The sequence below is a fragment of the Lycium barbarum genome, chromosome 5 (genome assembly GCF_019175385.1).
Source record: "Lycium barbarum isolate Lr01 chromosome 5, ASM1917538v2, whole genome shotgun sequence".
Classification (NCBI taxonomy): Eukaryota; Viridiplantae; Streptophyta; class Magnoliopsida; order Solanales; family Solanaceae; genus Lycium; species Lycium barbarum.
This window is the reverse complement of record NC_083341.1, coordinates 111635723-111658641: the sequence shown is the minus strand read 5'-3', so window position 1 is coordinate 111658641 and position 22919 is coordinate 111635723. Positions and strand designations below refer to the sequence as shown.

Below are 22919 nucleotides of genomic sequence, written 5' to 3'. Positions count from 1 at the left end.
TTAAAATTTTTACCGGTTCGTGGGTCTATCGTCATTTGAATACCCCCCACATTTGAACCTGTTTTCTCTCCCCAAACATCCATATGTTTCTTTCTCATATGACCATTTAGTGTACCCGTTCCACCATCCTTAGTAGTTCCTTGTCTAAAAGCAAATACTTTTCCACATATGTTACATTTAGCTGTTTGTCTTTCCTTACCTTAGTCATATGTTTCCAAATTTTAGTGGTTCGTTTACGAGTTCTAGGCGGTTTGTATCTCCTATGGGATTTTCAGGGGCTTATGTTTCATCATCATCATCATCATCAATTTCATTAAAAGTGTCGGTATAATGTTGTTGCATTGCCTCATGATCTAAAAGTGAATTATTTCCACCAACATCAATACCTAAATTAGGTGTTTCTTCCACAAATGTTTCCTCATTAAACCCACTCCTAACAATACCACTACTACCGACACCACGTCTAAATCTCTTCGCCATTATTAAATAGAATTAATTTAAATCACACTCAAATAAATCACAAGAAAATAAATTGCAACAAATTAAATTGCTAGAATTAAATTGCGTAAATTAAATTGGGAAAAATAAAGATAGAGTTGGAACGAAGGTACCAAATTGCCGGACTAATTTCCAACAAAGTGAAGGCGGCTAGAATTGCAAATCCACCAAAGCTACTTCGGATTATTGCAAAATCACCAACTTCATCAACAATATTGTAATTGCAAAATTAATAATTGAAACTATAATAAGACTTTATAATAAATAATTGAGAGAAATTTAAAGTGGCTAATTGTTGCAAAGTAATTATAATTGAGAGATTGAGAGAAAGAGAAGAGTGAATTGGTGTGGATTAAAATGGAAATGGAGAGTGGTTTATATAAGGTTGGGGAATGGGTTAAAGTGTTAAAAAAAAGTTTGGGGGGTTGGGGAGGGGGGGGGGGGGGGGGGGGGGCCAAAATGTGGGTTTGGGACCGTTTGGCAACGACCATTTTTGCAAATGGACCGTTGGCCAACGGTCCAACTAAGCAGCCCAACGACTACATTTTTTTTTAATTCGTCCGGTTTTACCGGTTTAATCGGTCCGATTCCGATTACCAGTTTAACCGATTCCGTTCCAAAAAAATCGAAACCGGACCGATATTTAATAAACGGTTAACCGGGACCGGTTACCGGTTTTAACCTGTTAACGGAAACCGGTTGATGGGCTTACATACAGGGGAACGTTGATATCGACAAGCACACAGAATGCAACAGGTTAGATTCAATATGTCATCTAAATTCTAACATATTATGAATACTTTTAATGTGTAACAAATGATTTAGAAACCATATGGTTGAATGACCCATGTATATGTAATTTTTTTGATGTATCTACTGTTTATTAAAGCTATTATAGAAAAATCGCACTTTTGGTAGTCGTATGAATATGTTATTTTGGTTTTATGCGCAGGAAATTTTTTCCCACTTGCATATGCCATTGTTGACTCAGAAAATGATTCATCATGGAAATGGTTCTTTGAGAGTTTCAAGGAAACATACCGGATAAGAGAAGGGATGTGCATCGTGTCTGACAGACATGGAAGCATCTTTTGTGCAACTTCAATTGTTTATCCAAAATACCTCATTGTGTCTCATTTTTCACTCCTGGAACAACATAAAAACAAATTATAAGAGGAGCACAAAATGCCTTAAGGAAGTGTTCTTCCAAATGGCTAAGTTGTACACCTTTGTGCAATTTAATCGACTCATACATGCTGTTGAGAATATTCATAAAAGGGTGAAAGATTACTTATTTGGTATTCGGCATTACAGATGGGCTAGAGCACATTCAAGGCCAAACCGAGCAATGCTAATGACTTCAAACATCGCAGAGTCGATAAATGTTGCTAAGAAACAAGAAAGAGAGCTTCCCGTTGTGCCACTAATGGAGTCTATGACAGCTATGATACAAAAATGGAATTTCAAAAATAAAACAGGTACAACATGGACGTCTACAAATCTTACCCCCAAATATCAGGAGATTCTGAATGCTAAACTGGCTGCATAACGTTTTTTGAAGGTAAATACGTCTCAACCTATTATTTATTTTTGGTATATAGGCGAATTTTTTTAAATAGACTGCAGTGAATAAAAATGTTGTATAAACTCTGCATAATTAATAAATAATATATATATGTCTCTAAAATACTGGTAATCTTGTTTAATTTATAGGTTACCCCGTCATCGGAATTTGTATACACATCGAGTCAAGGTGAAATACGCCATGTGGTGTGCTTGGATAAGAGAAAATGTACTTGTTTAAGGTTTCAAATGGATGAAATATCGTGTAAACATGCACTTGTTGTGTTGAGTTCGAAGAACATTACGATATATTCAACTTTTTTCTTGGACTACTACACAAGAAAAAATTGGTTGAAGACATATGAAGTACATGTTCATCCTATGCATGATGAAAGCGCGTGGGATGTTCCTTAGGAGATTATTCAAGGGGTTGTGCTACCACTAAAAGTTAGTAGAAGGTTAGGTAGACCGAATAATAAAAGACGCAAGCCAGCTCATGAAATGCAGTCAAAAAAGCGAAAGGTTACATGCGGACTGCGTGGGCATCAGGGAATTGGTTAGAAGATAACAAATGGTCCATCACTGCGTCTTACGAGTCCACCCGTCAATTCATCATCGTCAAGGCTAATATTTTCACGATTCTGCCCAAACATATTACTTTATTGATGATAACCATTGTCATTGTCGTGCTGTTTAAAAAATGAAAAAAAAATTAATAACTTATCATTTTCATAAAATGAAAATACCAGGAAATTAGAATGATTGCAGAAATTCGTAATATACAAACCTCTGGAGCAATCTTTTCTTCTACTTTCTTGTACAAATCTGTAATTGTTTCAAAGACATCCTCAAATGAGATAATCATTTGTTCCCTCAGTGATGCAATGTCACACTTAAGCTCAGACTGTATATCGGATAGACGTTTAATATCGTCACTCTAATTGAAATTAGAGAAAGAGTTTTAATGACGTGGCATTCTAGACAGTTCGAGACATATTAAGCACTGAAGAGATAACTAACCTGAGTCATAAGGACCAGGTCCCTTGACAATTTTCAGGACGAGGCAAGAGCTCTAAGATGTGCAATGCCACTTATGCTTGTGCTATCTTGACCCTGCCACGCATGTGTACCTGAAGCGATACAGGAGTGAGTTGGATGCCACCGAAAAACACCTTTTAACATTGTACCTTTCCTCTTAGCATAGCCAAGCATGAGGAAATTCGAGGAAAGGCAACAAGTTGAGCTCGATCAAACCTATCTCCTATCTTCCAAAGTGCTTCCTGTTTAGCGTCATTTCAAAAGAACACACTCCCACTTGAAGGTACTTGAATGAGGGGAATCATCCATTCTCTCAGTTATATGCTTTGAGCAGTCTCCTTTCATCTAAATTTTTGAGGGCCTCTTCTCACTCAAGCCTACAACCAGATTTACTCATTTGATTTTGGAACTCAAAGTATCTTGGGTCACATACAATGAGAGAACAGGTGAGTTTAAGCTTCTTTTTGTCCATGCAGGTAGCACCTTCTTCCTTTTCTGGAAACTGGGTCAGTCAACTCTTGGCTTCTTCTCAGCCTGTTGACCGGTCCCAAATCTAGCCCTGCAAAATTTCATAAGAACATAAGAACAATCACAAAAGATGTCCTACAACTTATATCCTCAGCCATGAAAAGTTATGCCTTCTCCCCTTCCACCATCCATGATATTCTCTTTTGGATATTGGTGGTCTTGTGATAGATTCTCTTTTCTCCATATTTGGTGAAATAGCCGTGATGGAGATCCTTTCTAGGCGTTAACCTTTTAGAAAGAACCCACTCTGATACCAACTGATGCAAGCTATGCGTCCACCAAACACAGTATATGGAGGGACTTGATTGTGTACCAGTTCCCGTATGCAATGCAGTATGAGAATCATCACAAAAGTTTTACGCGGAAAACTCCTTGCTCAAGGGAATAAAAATCACGACCTACCCCAGTAGGATTTCAACTCCACTAATCGAGCAAACTCAGGTTACAACTCTATTGCAAGCTAGATGTTAACTCCCAAAACCTCTCACCCTTACAATAACGGTTTTGCAACCCTCACACTTGACTACCTCTAGCCAAGCACACTAATACACCTAGACTAACTCTAGTCTAGTGTACCACTCGAAGCTCTTATGAAGACACTATTCTAACAAGCTACCTTTGAGAATTCAACTAATACGGCTAGAATAACTCTAGCCTAGCATACCACTCAAGGGCACCCTTTGAGAATTAACCACAGTGACTAACACTAGCCACCCATACACCAATACAACTAAGCTAACTCTAGCCTAGTGTACCACTCAAAGGCTTGAGGAAACACACTTCCAACAAGCAACTTTTGAGATTTCAAAACACCTTCAATCAATTTTTTTTAAGGAAGAGTAGGTTTACAGTTTAGTGACAGAATAACAAAGACCCAACAATCCTAAAACTCAACACATCTTCAGTTGTAGAGAACAAGTCCTTGGATATACTAGCACCTTGTTTTTGTAAACCCTTTGGAGAGTGGAGAATTGCACAAGAGTGACTCTTCTCTTGAAAGATGATGTCTTTATATGCAAGGAGAGAGAGAGAGAGAGAGAGAGAGAGAGAGAGAGAGAGAGAGAGTAGAGGTTACCACTCATGAAATCTGGACCATTAATCAATCGGCCTTGCTGAGGTGCTGGTGTACAACTGCATTGTACTTTTTAGCAGTATACTTTACAGTTGTGGATTTGGACTATCAATGCTTCAGTGACCAGGACCTTTATCTGGAGGAACCTGTTTCCTCATCTGTTCTTCAAAAAAGTTGTAAGCACTGGCTACACTGTCATTAGATCTACAGCTGTGCCGTTGGCTGAGTAGGCTGGTGACCTCATCCCATCTGGTCCTTCTGAATCAACATATTTGGTCTCTCATATATGAGCAAATTCTGCAGGCATCTGATTCTTCAAGGAACATGTTAGAATAGTAGCATATGAGATATCATAAGGTTAACTAAGTTCAGACAGGTGAACCTAGTTGTATCTGGTTCGTTAGGATTTGTCATGTCATCAAAACATATCATTTCTTATCAATTTATCCCTTTTTGATGATGATAAAGCGACATCCTTTGTATTCCCCCCAAGGACTAGATCTCTTACCCAGATACCTCATTTGTTCCCCCTGAGACTTAGACCTCGAGATACATAGTAGTATTCTGTTTTTTTGAGTAAGGTTTGTCCAATCATCAAATATAAATTTCCCCATTTTTGATGATGATAAATTCATCGACAAAGTTCTCCCTAAGAACCAGATTCCCACCTGTTCCTCCTGCGGGTCAGACCTTGCTTACAGTCCTCTTTCCCCTTTTTCACTATTTTCCCTATCTTCTGCACATGTATCTCCCACATATATTGATTAGATTCTTGAGATTATGAGATGTATGGAGAGGACATATTGAGGACCGGGTTTCTCTCTCTGGTTTCACCAAGTTTGACAATCATCAAAACATATATTCATTTTCTCCCTTTTTGATGATGACAAACTTACAGACTTTATTTATATACTCCTCCCCCTTTTCTACCTGCCTTTCAATAGTCTCCCTTTCCTACCCCTTTTTTTTCTTCCATATTTTGGCATCATTAAAAAGAGTAATAAAAGCAGCATAAGCTAAAAAAAAGTTCAATAGCATTAACTCATGGCCACTGGGGAAACATAAGCAACAATAGTAACAACAAGTTTTAAGATCATTGCAAAAATCAGAGTAATTGCCTAGATTAGATTAAGCATATAAAAAACATATTAGTCTTAGTCAGTATAAAATATAATGCTTAAACTACCATGAGTGCCATAGTCATTAAGCGATGGAATACAAAGGGAAAAATATTCAAGGGACTAGGAGGGGCTTAAAAACTAAAGAAGAGTGGGGCTAGACAAAGGATTTGCTATCTCTTATCATTTTCAGTCTTTAGCTCAGAGTCGGCTTCCTTTGCAGTACCACTGAGACCTACTCTCATTGCCTTCTTGAGCATTTTCATTTCTCCATGATTACCATATCATCATCGATGCAATATCGTGCACAACGACGGGCAACCAAATGTGCATAATAGGATGGTGGAACCATGGAGACTGAACGTGTGCACCTTGCATATGTAGCATAACCAGTTTGTAGCTGCGCCAGATCTGTTATCATCATCCAATACATGGTAATGAGCTGGACGGCTAGTACCTCAGATTTTAGCGTGGCTATACCAGTAAACATCAGGCTCCATAAGGTGGCACATGTTGGTCTCTATCACAGTGCATGGTAGGGTGTTTCCATCCTTGTCTGTCATGTTAGGATCATTGTGATTTGCAGGGAATAGATGTGTATGATGTCCCTTCTGCACTACCATAAGGGTTACTCGTGACAGATACCCTTCTTCCAATGGATTGCATGCCTTGCGGATTGCATCTATTTCTTCCCTAATAGGTTTGTCCCCGTTCGTAACTTTAGTCATCAGATCCGTCGGAGTTCCTTCACTACTTTATTTCGCCTTCAAGGCCTCTACAATCTCCTTAACAATTTCAGTTCCACTTTTCATGATATTAGATCTATTTCTCTCTCCATCATTTCGAGTCATCAGGGAAGAGGTCTACACAGGGCTCATAGAGTCCTTTGTCTGTTCTAGAATGATCGATGGAAGTAGGGCTTACCAGAGTCAGACTATTTTTGGGATCTGGTAATGATAAGTTAGGGTTTAGATTCTGGTGAGTGTGGAAAGACGATTCATATTTAGGATATGGTGATTTTTTTTAGCAAGATCTGAAGAAAGAAAGGTTTTATTTTGAAGTCTGAAGAGGTTCAGGATGGACAGGCATTTACAGGGCTTAATTTGGAATAAGAAGCGAAAGAGTCTTAATGATGTGCCATTCTAGACAGTTCTGGGCATATTAAGCATTGAAGAGACTACTAACCTGAGTCATAGGGACCAGGTCCCTTGACAATTTTGAGGACGAGGCAAGAGCTCTAAGTTATGCAATGTCACTTATGCTTGTGTTGTTCGTACCCTGCCATGCATGTGTACCTGTAATGGTACAGGAGTGAGTTAGATGCCATCGAAAAACACCTTTTAACATTGTACCTTTCCTCTTAACAAAGCCAAGCATGAGGAAATTTGAGGAAAGGCAACAAGTTGAGCTTGATCAAACCCATCTCCTATCTTCCAAAGTGCTTCTTGTTCAGCGTCATTTCAAAAGAACACACTGCCACTTGAAGGTCCTTGAATGAGGGGAATCATCCATTTTCTCAGTTATATGCTTTGAGCAGTCTCTTTTTATGTAACTTTTTGACTGCCTCTTCTCACTCAAGCCTGTAATCATATTCACTCATTTGATCTTGGAACCCAAAGCATCTTGGGTCACATACAATGATTGAACATATGAGTTTAAGCTTTTTTTTTGTCCATGCAAGTAGCACCTTCTTCCTTTTTTGGAAACTGGGTCGGTCAACTCTTGGCTTCTTCTCGGCCTGTTGACCAGTCCTAAATCTAGCCCTGCAACATTTCATAAGAACATAAGTTCCATCACAAATGATGCCCCACATCTTAGATCCTCAGCCATGAAAAGTTATACCTTTTCCTCTTCCACTATCCATGATATTCTTTGTTGGATGTTGGTAGTCTTGTGATAGATTCTCTTTTCTCCAGATTTTGTGAAATAGTCGTGATGGAGTTCTTTTCTAGGTGTTAACCTTTTAGAAAGAACCTTCTCTGATACCAACTAATGCAAGTTTTGAGTACACCAAACATAGTATATGGAGGGACATGGTTATGTACCAGTTCCCTTATGCAATGCAGTACGAGAATTAACACAAGATTTTTACGTGGAAAACTCCTTGCTCATGGGATTAAAAATCACGACCTACCCCAGTAGGATTTCAGCTCCACTAACCGATGAAACTCAAGTTTTAACTCTATTGTAAGCTAGAAGTTAACTCCCATAACCTCTCACCCTTACAATAATGCTTATGCAACCCTCACACTTGACTATCCCTAGACAAGCACACTAATACACCTAGACTAACTCTAGTCTAGTGTACCACTCAAAGTTCTTGCGAAGACACTCTTCCAACAAGCAACCTCTGAGAATTCAACTAATATGCATAGACTAACTCTAGCCTAGCGTACCACTCAAGGGCACCCCTTGAGAATTCACTACAGTGACTAACACAAGCGATCCATACGCTAATACAACTAAGCTAACTCTAGCCTAGTGCACCACTCAAAGGCTTGGGGAAACACACTTCCAACAAGCAACTTTTGAGGCTTCAAAGCACCTAAAATCAACTTCTTTTTAAGGAAGAGTTGGTGCATAGTTTAAGCACAAAATAACAAAGACCCAACAATCCTAGAACTCAACACATCTTCAGTTGTAGAGAACAGGACCTTGGATCTGCTAATGCCTTGTTCTTGTAAACCCTTTTAGAGAGTGGAGACTTGCACTTGAGATCTACATTTTTTATGCAAGAGTGATTCTTCTCTCGGAAGATGATGTCTTTATATGCAAGGAGAGAGAGAGAGAGTAGAGGTGACCACTCACGAAATCTGGACCGTTAATCAATCCGCCTTGCTGAGATGTTGCTGTACAACTGCATTGTACTTTTCAGTAGTATACTTTACTGTTGTAGATTTGGACTTTCAATGCTTCAGTGAGCAGGAGCTTTATCTGGATAAACCTGGTCCCTCATCTGTTCTTCTAACAAGTTGTAAGTACTGGCTACACTGTCAGTAGCTCGACAACTTCGCCGTTGGCTGAGCAGGCTGGAGACCTGATCCCATCTGGTCCTTCTGAATCAACATATCTGGTATCTCATATATGAGCAAATCCTGCAGGCATTTGATCCTTTAAGGATCATGTTAGAATAGGAACATATGAGATATCATAAGGTTAACCAAGTTTAGACAAGTGAACCTAATTGTATCTAGTTCCTTAGGGTTTGTCATGTAATTAAAACATATCATTTATTATCAGAACTGATATACTGTATTTATAAAAACTGAATAATTTTGAATATTTGAATAAAAATAAATCAAAGGCCATATGCTGCTAAAGAAGTGCTTAGAATATAAATGTGTAACTTGTAATTCTTCATGTCTATTTATTACCATATTAATTGCATAATCTCTCTTTAAAGCATGAATATAAGTTGTTTATTAAAAACCATTCACATAAATAAAGTTATCTGGTCTGAGATCAACTTGAAAATTTCCTCATACAACTCGTCAAGCGATAGATTCCTTGTAGCGCTCCAATTCAAAATTCTTGGCGACCTCTTCCTAACACGATTAGCGATTCTTTCATGGACATATATAAAACACTCATAAAGCCATGTTTGGAATGCTAATGGTAAGCCGCCATACTAGAAACTTCTCTCACTGCGTAATGTATCCTTCACTGAATCCAATATAGCTCTAAAAACTTTTCTTCCCTAAGGAAACAATTCATATATGCCAGAATAAACAATATAGAAATCTCCCTTTGATATGAAATGTTTTTTTTTGTGGTAGAAAATAGGAATGTGTGAATAAAATATAACAGTGCTAGCTTTAAAGCATCCTCGTTAGATTTCTGATACGCTCAAATTACACCTATTAATGGCGTAAAGCGGACGTTGTCAAATATAGTAACCCAACAAGGTTGGGGTCGAATCCCACAGGGAATATGGAGAGAAAAGAGTACTAATCGTATGCGATACCGGTCTTTAAATGCTTTAATCCTATTCCGGATAGTTTGAATTGATTGTTGAATAATGTAATTTAATACTTTGACTTAAAATGTAATTAATGTGAGAGAGAGAGACTAAGGTTGTGTTCCCCAATTTGATTAGATATTATGCTTCAGGTTTCAAAGTGATATACTTCTAATGGTTGTTCTATGAATATGCACTTGGTCTCTTAAAGACTTCTTAATGTTTCCCAACAGTTAAGCAGTATTTCCTCTTTATGATTCTTCCGAATATAAAAGAGTTACAATCGAAGAGCGACCAATGATGCCAATTTAGACTTATTCTTATTCCTAAGTTAGTCTATTAAACGTGGGTTAACGCCTCGAGTCATTGTTATTCAATCTTACCAATATTGACTCTCTTTCCCAAGAAAAGTCAATATAATGGCTTCGGCTAATGCTTGCAATCATTACCCAACGTTACAACTCAAAGATAGAATAAATAACAACAACCATTATGCATATATCAATAATAGAAACCCATTCACATAATACCCATCATGGGATTCACAACCTTAGAATTGAAATTAGCTACTCATAATGTTTCTTGACAGAAAAAGCTTAAAGATTAACATAATACACTTACAATACTAATACAAGATGGAATGAGAGTGAAGTTGTTGCCTTAAATGCTCCAACCACTTCAAGATTAAAAACCTAGGGTTTATGCCTCTAAAATAAAATCTGAATAATGAATTAAAACCCTACATTATGTATTTATAGAGCCAAAAATCGCGCCAAGTTTTTGGACAAAAATGCCCTTACGCCGCATTGTTACGGACCGTAACTCAGGTTACGGTCCGTCCTTCATTTCGTCATTTGACCACTTTGACGTTACGGCCACCATGCGACGGACCGTACCCTGTGTTACGGTCCGTCCTTCTGAAGCGTAAGTGGTGACAATTACTTGGCAACTCTCTGGAATTTTGGATGATGTTACGGTGAAGGGTTACGGACCGTAACATGAGTTACGGACCGTAACACTAAACCGTAACACTGAAGGTTTTATTGAAACTCTCTGGAAATTTAGCTCATGTTACGGTGACATGTTACGGACCGTAACATGAGTTACGGACCGTAACACTCCACCGTAACACTGATGGTTTCAATGAAAACTTTCTGGAAATTCAGGCCCTGTTACAGTTCAATGGTACGGACCGTAACATGAGTTACGGACCCTGTTACGGTCCGTAACATGAGTTACGGAGCGTCGCTTAGCTCCAATTTGTCCGTTTTTTCAGCATTACTTCTCATTTCCGATCCTTTGTTAATCAACCCTATAAAACACAAAAATAACATAAGAAACAATGTAAAAACACTTAAAATCAAGCAACATGTCTAGTTACAAAGGCATAAAATGTGCTAAAATTCACGGCACATCAACACCCCCAACTTAAGCTTTTGCTTGTCCTCAAGCAACTACAACAATACTCGCTACTAACACACGACATCTTAGCAAAATAAGAATGACTACGGTGGGTTTGGCATGTGTTGTTAGCACGGACTCTTCGATCCAAGAAAAATATTTAGGCTCTTATCCATCTCCTGTTTGTGACAAAAAACGCACATTTCAGAAAATTTTCAATTAACTATGCAACCTCAATTAATGACACAATCATAGTACGGGGGTCTCTATGCATATGAATTTCAACTTCCGGAAAGCCAATTACTTTGAAACCTACAATCCTTATGCCCTCACATAGACCAAAGAATGTCCCAACACACATTTACGACATAAATGGGACAGAAGACTAAAGAGACAGAAGAACACTCACACTCACAAAGAAATTTGCATACCATGCGTGTACAAACCACAGGCTTGCCTTTATTTTCCATGCATTCAACTCTGAACAATTTGATCGTGATCACATTAGGACTTTTGGGCTTGTAACGTTGGCTTAGGGACGGGTAGGATGAATATTTGGGTATCGGTGACTCACTCTCCTCGACACTTCTTTTTGACTTCATTCATCATTCTTCCTATCATTTCCGACCCTCCATCTTTAGCGTGGATTTATTTAGAACTTATATACCTATATATCTAATTTTTTTATTTTTTATTTTTTTATTTTTTTATATCCACGCTGAATTATGTCCCTTTATATTCGTGATCACCCCCAACTTAGGCTTTTAGCCTCATTTTCCGCACTTTTGACTTGTCACCCCCAACTTAGGCTTTTAGCCTCATTTGTCAGTCTTCCGTGTCAAGGAGGGACTTGGTGCCAAATGGGATTATTCACAGAAGGGAAATAGGTTAGTTCATGGTTAATCGAAGAAAAAGTCTATAGGCTCAAAAATGGGAGACTAGGGATCATTTTCTGTACGGGCCAGGCTCATTTAAGATACTTGGGGGTTAATACAAAGAAAGCCTAAGATCACTTCACAATCAAATTCTCCTTAGAATTCACGCACGCCCAACCGGGCAAGTTCTAGATTGCAAGCATCATATGCAAATAGAAGCTAAAAACTCACCACACAATGGTATAAGGATTGTTTAAATATTCCGACTTCATTTCCATTTGAAGATTTCATATGCATAAACACCCTTTCTTTGCAATGTCATTAAAAGAACCATACATGTCAATATCAACAACTCATTTTTGATGTGTATCACAAATTATTTTTCGGAGGGATATCATTGAACTTGTAAAAACCATTTATATCTATGCTAGAAACACGGACCACTACCACTTAAGTCATCATTATTTTACTTCTATATTAAACATCCTAAACATGCTAGGTTTAACATACACATAGCATTCTTCGGGAATAGAAACACATAGCAAAGAACAGCCGAAGAACGTCCTAACACATACTTGCTAATAAAAATAATACCAACAAAACAAAACAATAACAATTGTCTTAAACACATGCTTATTATCACAATTTTGGGATAAAATACCCATCAAAACAAAAATACTAAAAACAATCTCCAGTATATTAAAACAGCAATCCCAACAACCAATCAGTAAATACTACACCCCCAACTTAAAAGCATGCATTGCCCTCAAAGCATCAAGATAACGCATTAAAAAAATGGAGGGCCTCCCTGGAGCGCACTAGGCACTCGAATCTGTCGCAGTATCATGGGGTGTAGCAGTGGGTGGGGGAGAAACACGGTGAGCCGGCTCAATGGGCTGAGCTGAGCTAGAAGTAGCTCCTGCGGTGTCGGAACTTAACCGGGACTCCTGGCGGATTCTTTTCAAAGTACGCCGCTCCTCTTCCTCATTCTGTGGGCGCAACTCAGCATATGGATCAAGACTTTGGAGAATGGGCTTGAGATCTGGCGATGCTCTGCTTCGCTTCCCTTTGTCCACAGAGGGGATATCCTCCTCCAACTCCTCGTCGTGCTGTTCCTCAACCGTGTCTTCGTTGTCATCATCCCCTAGTAGGCTCTGAACCGGCTGGTATAGGCTCTGTACCAACTCCATGTGTACTTTAGGAACCTGGTCTGTCGCCACAGCCACTTCCTGGGCCTTCAATTTCTGCACATCATCCTTGACAGACCGCAACTCACTCCCAATAGCGCCCAATTCCAATGTAGGGTGTGTCCTAGTCAGCTCAGTCATCCTGCCCTCAATACCATCTATTCGGGAGTGTATTTGTAGGTGGTCCGCAGCCATTTGTTCTTTTATCGGTCGCAGCGCTGCATCAATAGCCCTTTTTGTGTATAATTTTAGCTCAGTCATGATCTGCTTGACCTGCCTATCTGTGCGATCCGCTTGCAGGACTACTGCCCCAAAATTGTCCCAGTTGAACATCATTTTTCTCGCAAGCTCGGGTGGGACTCCTGGTGTTGCCTGCGGTGGTGCTGGGCTTGCTCCAGTGGAAGAGGTAGGACCACCCGAAGTAGGTGCGGCTGGAGGTGGCATAGGCTGTGTAGCATGATCAGCCGGTGGAGCCTCAGAATCTGTGGGCTGATCCGCAGCAGCTCCCTCTTCACCCATGATAGCCAAGGGTATAACATCTGACCCCGTAGGCCCCTCCGGCACCTCAGAAACCGATGCAGAGGGTGACGAACCCTGGCTGAACACCTCATCTTTCCCTTTTGTGATGTCATAAATATGGCTGGCAATCACACTGTGATCGATATGGGGTAGGGGTTCTGGTTCTGCACGCAAGCATAGTAGCGTAAGCAGGCATGGATGAATGAGGGAAGTGGCCGGCTGGGTGGCTCTCTCTCGGAGGTCTTCGGCTATCAGTCGTCCGAAGTTGATCTTATATCGCGACATTATGGAAGCCACAAGAACAACCCTGTCTGGAGTCAAATAATTATCTGATTGGGTAGGACGGATGCGGAACAGAACAATTTGCCACCAAAACTTTGCCTCTGGCGTTAGGGTGTTTTTCCAAATCCGCGTGGTGGCTGTCAACTTTGGCACTATGGCCCATTCAGGATCTGTTGTCCGTGCAATAACAGAAGCTACCCATTTTCGGATGGGGATTGTATCCTTCTGTTCAATTTTGTAGGCAAACTCCCCTTCTTCCGCTGCTGTAGGCTCTATATAATCTTCCCCGAATAGTGTTTTATTTATAGCCGATGGAGAGACATCTATCTTCTTTGTCCGGAATACAACCTCATTCATTGCCGGTACTTGAGTTGCTCGCTGCCCTTTCTTCACTACTTTGAATACAGCTGCCCCATATGAAGCGTAGAATTCCCTAACAAAAACCGATATGTAGGACCCAACGGGGGTTTTTCAAAAACTCCAACTTGTGGAATCGGATAGTATCACTAATGCCGGGATATCCTTCTATTCCATCGAAGATGACATTCCGTTCCTCGAAAATACTCCGCCTTGGGTCCATTCCCTCACCTTTTACCCGCTCACACCCCTTGTTATACAAATCTTCAGATCCCTCCACATTAAACCGGAGGATCTTCTCAGTCATAGCTTGCAGCCGAATGTCAGGTTTCCTTCTTTCCTGTTCGCGCTCTTTTTTGCGCTCCTCCGCAGTAGGCTGTCTAATGGGTGGTTGAGGTCGGTGTGTTGGTGTGATAGCCCGCTGGGGTTCACTTTGGCCCGCCGAACTCGACGAGCTCGACTCTCTTAACTCCTCAGTCGAGAAGGAACTTTCTGATTGTGGGTCTGGTTGGCTGGGTGCAACTGGTGGGGGTGGCTTGCTAGGTGCGACCGACCTCTTTTTAGGCCTGGCGTCCTTGATCAGATCGTCGTCGCGCAGCCGTGAGGTTACCTTGCTTGCAGCACGACCTTTTCCTTTTTGCGCGACCTTAGGTGAAACCTTCTTTGATTGTCGTGGTTTACCCATACCTGTGGAAGGAAAAGTTAGATATGATGTACGAGAAGTTAAAAATTTTTTTTTACACCTTATGAATTTAAGCTAAAGACTTTAATTAGGTCAGGTACTGTAACACAGTCGACGGACCGTCGATGGTGTTACGGGCCGTATCTTCAACCGTAACTGAAATGGTTCAATTAAGCAAAGGGACCGTAACACAGTCGACGGTCCGTATCGTAGGATACGGTTCGTAACGTCTCACCGTAACATGATCAAAATTTCTAGAAAAGTTACTGGAAATTTGAGAGGTGTTACGGTATGATGTTACGGTCCGTCACTCGTGTTACGGTCCGTAACACCTCACCGTAACGTCTGTCAAAATTCGAGAAGGTTTTCATGGAATCCATCGATGTTACGGTGTGGTGTTACGGTCCGTAACATAGGATACGGACCGTAACACATAATGACGGGCAACAGATTAGCAAACAAATGACTTGGCCAAATTTTCTCGTTTTAAGCACGAGGCCAAGATTTTCGACTTAATGTCGCATGGGTATGTTGTAAAACAATATTATATCCCCTCACATGCCTCGGGTTACTCAGACTTCACCCGGTTTTATTAAAGTTTTTATTGGGGACTTTTATCGAACAGTTGGTGGGCAAACCGGTTTAGTAATTTCACAAATGAAACCTTTAACCGGATTTGCCCTCCAATTCAGTGGGAAGCAATTGCTCGTGCCCAAAAATCTTTTAAACAGCACCAATACCAATCCCAACCCCCAACCATTGTCAAATCCCCCATAACTTATCAATTGAAATTCAAACTCAACCAACACAGCCCAAAACACGAATTTCAATGCATATTATACGAAATTACTCATGAGCATCATAGAACTCGCATTGATAGCTAAAAGAAAAGAGCAAAGACATGTAATACCTGATCGTTGGCAATTGTAAGGATGAAACTCAAACTTACAACAGGGATTGTGATAAGAAGATAGTAAAGAGAATTTTAGAGAAATATGGGGGAGAATGGAAAGATGAAGAGAGGAGGATGTGAAGAAGAGAAGAGAGGATTTATGAGGGAGAGGGAGTTGAAAAACGTTTTAAGAATCCTTTTAATTTGAAATGGGAACCGTCGGTAATGTATTTAAACATTTCCGACAATTACGTTACCTGTTACGGACCGTATCCTGAGATACGGACCGTATCTTGTGTTACGGTCCATCAAACGACCCCGTTTCACTTATGCATTAATGACCTGGCAGTCCAATCGACGGACCGTAACTCGTGTTACGGTCCGTATCACCTGGCGTAACATGTTGAAAATTTCCAGTGAAGCCCAGATTTTGTATCAACGTTACGACCCAGTGTTACGGTCCGTAATACGTACGACGGACCGTAACTTGTACCGTAACACTCTTCCTCATCCTTCAGTGATTTGTTTTTTCATTTTGCCTGTTACGCTTCATGATACGGACCGTAACATGAGTTACGGGCCGTAACATGGAGCGTCTCGCCTTGGATCATTCAGCAGTTATTTGGTCCCTTCAGTTCTCAAAATCCCACCACATTAGCACATCAACAACACAAAAGAATACAAGGAAAATACAAACTTTAAACTACTTACAAAGCGGTAAATGTGGGTTGCCTCCCACACAGCGCTTGGTTTAACGTCACAGCTCGACGTGGTACCTCATTTTTGAGTTCAGGAGCCATATTTCAAACGATACCTATCCACGACCTTACCATCATCAATACACCAATGGTAATGCTTCACTCTTTGTGCATTCACCTTAAACATCCGAGTGCCATCCTCGGATTTCACCTCAATGACGCTTCCATTTGGGGATACACTCACAATTTCAAAAGGGCCAGACCAACGGGACTTTAACTTGCCTGGAAAGAACTTCAGGCGTGAATTGTACAACAAGACCAAGTCTTTTGGCTGAAAATCCCTTTTTAGGATCTTCGAGTCATGATAGTATTTCATCTTTTCCTTGTACAGTGTTGCACTTTCATAGGCATTGTTCCTAAATTCATCCATCTCGTTGATTTGAAACCACCGCAGCTTGGTTGCTTCATGCCAATCCATATTCAGCTTTTTCAATGCCCAAAGGGCTTTATGCTCAAGCTCAATAGGCAAATGACATGCCTTCCCAAATACCAACTTATACGGTGAAGTCCCTATAGGCGTTTTGAATGCCGTGCGATATGCCCATAAAGCATCATCCAACTTTTTAGACCAGTCAGTGCGATTCACATTGACCGTCTTTGCCAAGATGCTTTTTATTTCTCTGTTTGAGACCTCAACCTGACCACTCGTTTGAGGATGATATGGAGTGGCAACCCTGTGATGCACGCCATATTTTTCAAGAAGATCAGCAAATGGTTTATTGCAGAAATGAGATCCACCATCGCTAATAATAGCTCTAGGAGTGCCAAATCTAGTAAAGATGTTCTTTTTGAGAAACGCATTGACTCTCCTACCATCATTGTTAGGCAAGGCCACCGCCTCCACCCATTTGGAGACATAATCCACTGCGACAAGAATGTATTTCAGGCCGTAGGAGCTCACGAAGGGCCCCATAAAATCAATTCCCCATACATCAAATAGCTCCACCTCAAGAACAAAGTTCATCGGAGTTTCATGCCTCCGACCTATTGTGCCCTGGCGTTGGCATTTATCACAAGAGCGTGCCAACATATTTGCATCATGATAAATGGCTGGCCAGTAGTAGCCACACTCTAGCACCTTGGCTGCTGTTCGATTTCCACTGTGATGTCCACCAACTGGAGAATCATGGCACGCTTTCAAAATGTCCATCACCTCAGATTCCGCCACACATCTCCGGATCATATTGTCAGCACACGTTCTGAATAAGTAAGGCTCATCCCAACAATACTGTCGGCAGTCTCTCAAGAACTTCTTCTTTTGATATGTCTTCAACTCTTCAGGAACGATGCCAGTTACCAAATAATTGGCAATATCGGCATACCATGGTGACACATCATTGGAAATGACCAAAACTCTTTCATCCGGGAAAGTGTCATCAATATCTAGCATATCACTCGGTCTCCCTGGTGCTTCCAGTCTGGAAAGATGGTCAGCTACTTGATTTTCTGACCCTTTCCGGTCTTTGACTTCAAAGTCAAATTCCTGTAGCAACAACACCTATCTTATCAACCGAGGCTTAGCATCCTTCTTCGCCATCAAATAGCGCAATGCAGCATGGTCAGTGTGAACCACTACCTTGGCACCCAACAAATAAGCCCGGAACTTTTCAAAAGCATAAACAATAGCAAGTAATTCTTGCTTCGTTACTGTATAGTTCAGCTGGGCTCCATTCAATGTTTTGCTGGCATAATAAATTGGGTGTAGGATTTTGTTTAGCCGCTGACCAAGCACAGCACCAATTGCAAGACCACTGGCATCACACATTAATTCAAAGGGAAGTGACCAATCTGGGGACACCACAATCGGTGCGGAGGTTAATTTCAGCTTCAACTCGTCAAACGCCTTGATGCACTTCTCATCAAAATTGAATTTGGATTCTTTTTCTAAGAGTTTGCACATGGGATTTGCAATTTTTGAGAAGTCTTTGATAAACCTTCTATAGAATCCGGCGTGCCCCAAGAAACTCCGAACTCCTTTTACTGAAACGGGCGGAGGGAGTTGTGAAATCACATCGATTTTAGCTTGATCAACCTCAATCCCTTTTTTTGAAATCTTATGGCCAAGGACAATGCCCTCCTTGACCATAAAATGACACTTCTCCCAGTTGAGCACGAGGTTGGTTTCCTCACACCGTTGCACCACCCGATCAAGATGACCCAAACATTCATCGAATGAATCTCCCACCACAGAGAAATCATCCATGAAAACTTCAAGAAAGTTTTCAACCATATCAGAGAATATGGACATCATGCATCGTTGGAAGGTAGCTGGTGCATTGCAAAGACCAAATGGCATCCGGCTGAAAGCGAATGTCCCATAGGGACAAGTGAAAGTAGTCTTTTCTTGGTCTTCCAACGCAATGTTGATCTGGTTGTATCCTGAGTACCCATCCAAGAAACAGTAATAAGATCTTCCGGCTAGCCGATCAAGCATTTGATCAATAAAAGGCATAGGGAAGTGGTCCTTGCAAGATGCGGTATTCAGCTTCCGATAGTCCATACACACTCTCCAACCGGTGACAGTCCTTGTCGGAATCAACTCATTTTTAGAGTTAGGGACAACAGTGATGCCCCCTTTCTTTGGCACACACTGAACTGGGCTTACCCATGGACTGTTGGCAATCGGGTAAACCACCCCAGTATCTAACCACTTAATTATCTCCTTCTTCACCACCTCTTGCATCGGTGGATTTAATCTTCGCTGATGCTCAACACTCGGCGAACTTTCCTCCTCCAACTGTATTCGGTGCTCACAAATTCCGGCGGGAATCCCCCGGATGTCTGCAATAGTCCATCCCAAAGCTCTTAAATGCTTTCTCAATACTTCGATGAGTCTTTGGATTTGGCCCTCATTCAGAAGTGATGACACAATAACTGGGAGGGAGGCATTCGTTTCAAGAAACACATATTTAAGATGAGCTGGAAGTTGCTTGAGATCCAACTTCGGTGGCTCAATAATTGAGGGTTTTGCTGGAGGAGTTGTTCGCTTCTCTAGATCAAGAGATAGTTTCTTGGGCTCATAAGAGTAAGACCCCAGACCGATGAGTGCATTTATTGTCTCAGTATATCCCTCCATTTGTTCAGCATCAAAATTTTCCAAGATGGCCGATAGTGCTTCACTCAAACATTCTTCCTCCATTTTGAATTCCACAGCATCATCCACCTCATCAACAGAATTGATGACTGAAATACTTTGATAAGGACTAGGTAATTTCATACCTCTGCTTGCGTGGAAAGTCACCTCCTCATCGTTCACCCGAAACTTTATTTCGTGCTTCTCGGAATCCATAAGAGCTCTCCCTGTGGCAAGGAAAGGTCTTCCCAGAATAATAGGAATTTCTTGATCAATAGCACAATCAAGAATCACGAAATCTGCCGGCAGAAGGAATTTCCCGATTTGAACCAGTACATCATCAACTACCCCCACTGGCCTTTTTATCGATCTGTCAGCCATCTGCAATCTCATGGTAGTTGGCCTCGGCATAGATAACCCTGATCTCATAAAAATTTCCAGGGGCATAAGATTTATGCTAGCCCCGTTATCACATAAAGCCCTAGCAAAATTTTGCTGCCCTATGGTGCATGGAATTGTGAATGCTCTAGGATCTTCCCTCTTTTGCACTGTGGTCTTGGAAAGAATGGCACTAACGCGGTGAGTGATGCCCACAGTGTCATGTTTCAATGGTTTTTTCTTCTTTGTTAAAAGGTCCTTCAAATACTTAGCAAAGCCAGGCATTTCTTGGACAGCATCCATGAACGGAAAATTCATCGTTAACTGCTTGAGTTGATCATAAAATCGCAAGCACTTCTCATCTTCTGTTTTCTCACCAGCCTTTGAGGAAAAGGTGGTGAAGATTTGAACAATTGGCTCAAAGGGCGAAGAGCACCGGAAAGTTTTGCCTTCCCCTTTTCCTGGTTTTCCACCGGTTCCTTTGGTTTATTAAGATTCAGCTCTTCTTCAACTACAATGGGGACTTCCTCCCCTGCTTCTTCCTCGACAATATCATCCAATACATTAGGCTGCGCTTCTTTTTCAACAATTGGTTCCTGATCAATTGGCTTTTTATTGTCACCCTGAAGTATTTTTCCACTTCTGGTGCTAATGGAAAGTACATTCTCCACAGAGTTCACTCCACTACCTTTTGGATTAGGAACTGTATCACTCGGTAATTTTCCCCGTTGAGGAGTATGCACTTCTCGGGAAAGGTCTCTGAATTGCGCATCAAGCTTCTGAATGGAAGCTGAATGCGATAGTTGGACCTGGGACATTCCTTTGATTGTGCTCTCTGTTCTGTCTTGATTCATCAGCATTTTCTGCATCATACTCTTCAGTTCGCCAGCAGAGTTAGTAGCTGAATTATCTTTCCATGGCTGGGAATTGGATGCTTGCCCCCTAGGTGGAATGTAGGGGTTAGAGCTCTTGTTGCCATAATTATTGTTACTGTAATTCCCTTGATTGGGATTACCCTGATCAGTTCTTCCATAATTATGTCCTTGGTAATTTTGTTGAGGCCTTTGCCATGGGTGATTACCGGGACCTTGATAGTTTTGCCGTTGATAACCCCCTTGCGAGTTATTGACATAATTCGCATCCTCATATTGTGGCTGCCCCTCAAGATAAGTTTCGTCAGAAACTTGATACATTCCGGGAGCATGAGGTGGCATCTCATCGATAACATTTACACATTTGGCCTCTTTCTCCATAAGCCTTTTGGATAATAAATCCACGGTGGTTTGCAATTGAGCGAACGCATGATCTCGCTCATGATTTTCTTTGGCCACCGCGGCCACAGAGGGACTACCATATGATAGGAATTCGCTATCAGTCGAATGCCAGACTTGATTATGGGTAGTAAGCTTGTCGAGCAACCGGGCGATGTTGACAAAGGATTTGTCCATGAAGCATCCCCCAGCTGCAGTGTTGACAGCTATTTGATTCATTGTATCTAGCCCCTTGTAGAACTTCTCTGTGAGAATTGCATCTGGAAATCCATGAGTCGGAGATTGAGCTAGATAATATTTGAACCTCTCCCATGCAGCATATAGTTGTTCCCCTGGAAGTTGTTTAAACCCAAAAATCTTATCCCGAAGCTCAGCCTTTTTGCTGGGTGGGAACCATTTTTTTAGAAAGATATTGGCCAGCTCATTCCAGGTATGAATAGTATTGCTTGGGAGCTTTTCATACCATTCCCTAGCTTGGCCAGCTAAGGAATATTTGAAAACCCGTAGTCGCAGTGCATCAGCAGGAACAACACCTTGAGATTGTTGGGAACATACATGCACGAAATTCTTTAGGTGTCGAAGTGGACAGTCCTCCGAAGAATTTCGGAAATAGCCTTCAAGTTTCAATAGCTGATAGATAGAACTATCAATTTTGAAATTAGCATTTCCTGTTCTCGGGGGAACTACAGCAGAAGCATAATCAGCTTCGTCGATGAATTCTGCAAATACATTCTCATCCCCCTCTTCTTCTGGTGCAGGATGGTTCACTTGGATCCCCCCTTGGTTCCCTTGATTGCGATGGGGTCTTCCAGCCATGTTCACCTGGTTCACTAAAACAGCAAACGAGGTGTGATGGAATAGAAAAAGTTTTAAAGAATAGTACACAACAATTAGTAATTTCTGAACCGTACTCCCCGGCAACGGCGCCAAAATTTGATACGCTCAAATTACACCTATTAATGGCGTAAAGCGGACGTTGTCAAATATAGTAACCCAACAAGGTTGGGGTCGAATCCCACAGGGAATATGGAGAGAAAAGAGTACTAATCGTATGCGATACCAGTCTTTAAATGCTTTAATCCTATTCCGGATAGTTTGAATTGATTGTTGAATAATGTAATTTAATACTTTGACTTAAAATGTAATTAATGTGAGAGAGAGAGACTAAGGTTGTGTTCCCCAATTTGATTAGATATTATGCTTCAGGTTTCAAAGTGATATACTTCTAATGGTTGTTCTATGAATATGCATTTGGTCTCTTAAAGACTTCTTAATGTTTCCCAACAGTTAAGCAGTATTTCCTCTTTATGATTCTTCCGAATATAAAAGAGTTACAATCGAAGAGCGACCAATGATGCCAATTTAGACTAATTCTTATTCCTAAGTTAGTCTATTAAACGTGGGTTAACGCCTCGAGTCATTGTTATTCAATCTTACCAATATTGACTCTCTTTCCCAAGAAAAGTCAA

General features: G+C 40.9%; 1 non-coding gene across 1 annotated transcript; it reads left to right on the top strand.

Moving 5' to 3' along the window:
* The first annotated feature begins 21715 nt into the window (after positions 1-21715).
* Positions 21716-21822, top strand: LOC132643030 (small nucleolar RNA R71). The gene has a single exon (XR_009583487.1). It is a non-coding gene; the product is annotated as a small nucleolar RNA R71 (small nucleolar RNA).
* Positions 21823-22919: the final 1097 nt, after the last annotated feature.